At 36.0% G+C, this 4,010-nt stretch overlaps 1 long non-coding RNA gene across 1 annotated transcript; it reads right to left on the bottom strand.

Annotated features, from left to right (window-relative positions):
- Window positions 1-600: 600 nt before the first annotated feature.
- On the bottom strand, window positions 601-3,755 carry LOC311290284. Its single transcript, XR_014627351.1, has 4 exons — window positions 3,445-3,755; window positions 2,789-2,856; window positions 2,605-2,648; window positions 601-1,534 (listed from the first exon to the last, which is right to left on the bottom strand). It is a non-coding gene; the product is annotated as an uncharacterized lncRNA (long non-coding RNA).
- Window positions 3,756-4,010: the final 255 nt, after the last annotated feature.

Here is a 4,010-nt window from a genome sequence, read left to right as displayed (position 1 = left end):
GAGATGTCTGGCATACATGGAAAGGTGTTAAAAAAGCATTTTAAAAAGTGCTCACAGTAAAATACCAAATTTCAGTCTGGCACTCAAATATGTCAAAGAGGTTTGAATAATGAACATATTTAGATGTTCCTTTGTTCATTAAAGATTGTATTTATTTAATTCCATTACTAAACGTTTTTAAACTACATTACCCATACGCCTCTATTGTGACATTGTGTCCATGGGACGGGCGCTGTAAATTGTAGTTCATTGAAGTGTGTAGTTACACTATAGGGTTAGGGTTAGGATCTCGGTAAACGTGTAATTTCTTTCAATATAGCAATACCTTATTGTTAACTGACAGTATTACTGACAGCATAACGCAAGCAAAACATAGTTTGCGATATGGAGCGCTTTTTATTCTGACCTAAACGTTAGTCCAACCACAGCTTGTCCTGCTGGCGCCATGGAAACGTCAAAACCACGTCACACTTGTCCATATATGGTATTTACAGGCTCTTCCGACTTTTGATGTACGCAAATCCAGGATATTTATTTATTTTGTTGTTGTTATTTTTCATTGAAAGATATACAACAACACTTCATTTCCATGATCATTTATGTATAAGTTCTGCAATAAAAATAAAAAGTTCCGAGTTCTGACTGAAGATAGGCTATGTAACCTTACAACCTTAGTAACAGGGATCTTACAGAAAGAAAATTACTCTTGATAGTTATTCTAGCATGCAGTATTTGTTTTAAACAGATATAAGTTAATCTCTTAATCAAATAAAATGCGTCTGTAACATTTAAAGATGATTGCACTCACACTTTGTACTAATTTCCCCAAATGTATTGATATGCCAAACTATTTAAAGACTTTAATTTTTCTTTTCTTAAAAAACAAAACAAAACAAAAAAACCCAGGAGATGCAAGGCTGCCACCAGAAAATACATTATTTTCTTCCCTTTGAAGAACACTTTGCCCCCCAAAATAAAAACAATATATATATTTACATGATTAATTTTACATTATTTTGTAAAAAGGCAAATATAAATAGGTAATTACAATTATAATTATAAATGTTAAAGGAATTAATATCGGAAATTGTAGGATTACAACATTTTAATATCTTTAGGAGTATTCTGTGGTATGTATTCATGGCTGGCATACCACACAAATAGTTCAAGTAGACTTACCTAAACTATATAAAAAATAAATTAAAAAAATAGTACAAATAATGCCTTTGGGAATGCCATTATGCCAAACAGCACTAATGTTCTCCCTTATGATCTCCATGGCACACTTCCTGACTGTTGTGCAGTTAATGAAAATGCAAAAGTTTTTTTTTATTAAGAAAATAAACACAAAAAGAGACTGGGTATTGTGCAAAAAACTTTAATGAACAAAAGCAAGAGAAAAAGAAAAAGAAAAGAAAAGAAATTAAGGGTGCTTGAGTCCAGGTGACAAGGTTGCTGGTTGGGATGTGGGGAATTAGGCATAACATGCAGGAATTCACTGGCAGGCTCCCATGTGTCATCCCAGGTTTTGCCACTGTAAAATATCATAAGTGCAAAAAAATTCATTAGAACACAGAGAAAAAAAAAATCAAAATCACTGTTGGGTTAAATTTAGAGAGTTCATTGAAATGTATTTATGTTTGGTAAAGTAGCATTAACCCTGGTTAAGCCCAGTGGTGGAATGCAACTGAGTACATTCACTCAATTTACGGTGTTTTTTCATTTTACACATTTTTATACAACATTGCATCTCACAGGAAACTATTGTACTTTTTACTAAACTACAATTGTCTGGCAGCTCTAGTTACACAATGTTCCACACAGTTCCTGTACATTGAAAGCCATGTATCTCAATTTACGGATTTCAAAATGTTTCTGATAAACTGAGGGATGAAGTTGTCATTAGTGGGATGAGGAAAATCACATTTCCAACACATGTACAACAGGAAACAACTAAATTATGACACATAAGAGTTTCAGATGCTGAAAGATTCATTTATGCGTGCATGAAACACTGCTACTTTTGTAATGCATTACCAAGTGGATGTCCTGCTGCAGGCTCAATAAATAAGATAGTTCAGAGCTAGAGCTAGCCACTAGAGAACTTACTAGAAACAGTAAAACCAGATCACATCAGGACCATTTTATTGTCCATACATTGGCTGTCTGTCAGCTAATTTTAGAGTTCTATTAATTACTCAGCAAGTACTGAATGGTTCAGCTCCTCATTACCTACAATCCATTGTGTTAATCACAAAATTCCAGGATCTTACAAATAGAATATTCTAAATAAAGACAAGGAGGTAGATCATTCGCCCATTTGTCTTTAAAATTATGGAATAGTCTTCCGAGCATTCCAAATTCAGACACACTCTCTCAGTCCAGACTAAAGACAGTCCAGATATTTGTCTTTAGTCTGGACTGAGAGAGTGTGTCTGATTTTGGAATGCTCGGAAGACTATTCCATAATTTTTCATCATCGGAATGCATGTCCTAAAGGTTACAAGGGCCTACCTGCCGGATCTAGCTCTTCCAAATGCCTCCACCTCATCGCTATTTGCTTCTGAGTACTGAGAATTAAATAATAAATAAAATATGACTTACCACACAGTGCATGGCAACCAGTGGACTTTCAATTCGGCTTTCCCCTACACACAAAAACACGAATAATAATTATTTTAACTGTTTTAGCAATCACTGATTAGGGCATAACATATTGTTTTATTATCTTTGAAAGGTCAGAATCAGTCATTTAGACAAGAAAGCAGCCTAACAGAACACATTTTACCTCATTTATCCGTTCCCCAGTTATTCGATCAAAGAGGAAAACCTTCTGCCTACTACATTTTCGGCAACCTGAAATGATGAAAAGACACGGAAAGTTTATTAAGCCATGATGCCATGCTTTGTAGCTGAATCAGTTCAAATTTATCATTTCACATGTGAGGTAATATGCAGTCCTTTTCATTCATGTCAAAGTAAATTTGTCCCTGTTTTTGAAAGCAAAATGTACAGGATTGGCTTTCCCAAAGTCCTCTTAGCTTAATGGTCCTTGCACACTGACTCTGAAATACGACGAATAAATATGTTTTGTCAATCACGTTTACACACTGCCGTCATAAAAAAATCGGATCGGGTTCGATTTTCTGCGTTTTTCGGATCAGTAGTAAGAATTTGGAATGGTGTTTTGACAATTCAGAGCCACCGAATGACGAATACGGAAAAACGCATACGGAAATTTCAGACTCAGTGTGGAAGGACCTTAAGTCAGGGATTGACATTAACCACAGGCCTTGGACATTGGCCACAGCTAAATAACTAAATACTGTGAACTGGCTACCAATGACCCGGTTAGCCAAATTAATCAAATTTACATGAAGTCAACTCTGACTGGGAGCAAATTTATTACCAGTGTGGGGTAAGATGTACCATGCAAAAGGTTACCTTTTCTTCTGTTCTTCACACGTGGCCCTTCCTGACACAAAGAAGTGTAAATGTAAGAGGCAGACGGAGATGGAAGAGAGACAGAGGGAGAATAGTGTGAAGAGGCAGAGGTGTTTGTCCTTTTCATTTGTTGCAAAGACTTAGAGCATGGCAGTGGAAGTTTGGAAGAAAGTGAAGGAAGAATAGTTGTACAAGTAGACGAAGAAGTAGAAGAGAGAGAGGTTGGAGAGAGTGGGGAAGACAGAGGAACAAGGTTAAGAACAAATACAGTCTCAGACTCCTTGGTTTGACTCTCCACCGCCGCTTGACTCTCCGCCTGCTGCACCATTTGACTCTCCGGTTGCTGTGGAGGTTGCTATAATACAAGTTTACTTTCATTTAAAATCTTTACATATTAACAAAGAAATATACATTTTAAACATTCAGAATTTCTAAATCAAAACATTACTTACATTTTGTCAAGATAAATTCATAGGCCCTCCGCATCTTCTCCAAAAGAATTTTAGTGACAGGAGTGGGGTGCAGATGGGTTATTATATCTGCAACCCATTTATTCGAAGCCCTTT

Source organism: Rutilus rutilus, assembly GCF_951802725.1.
Source record: "Rutilus rutilus genome assembly, chromosome: 5".
Classification (NCBI taxonomy): Eukaryota; Metazoa; Chordata; class Actinopteri; order Cypriniformes; family Leuciscidae; genus Rutilus; species Rutilus rutilus.
Note: the sequence above shows the minus strand (reverse complement) of the source record. Positions and strands in the feature narration are given on the sequence as shown.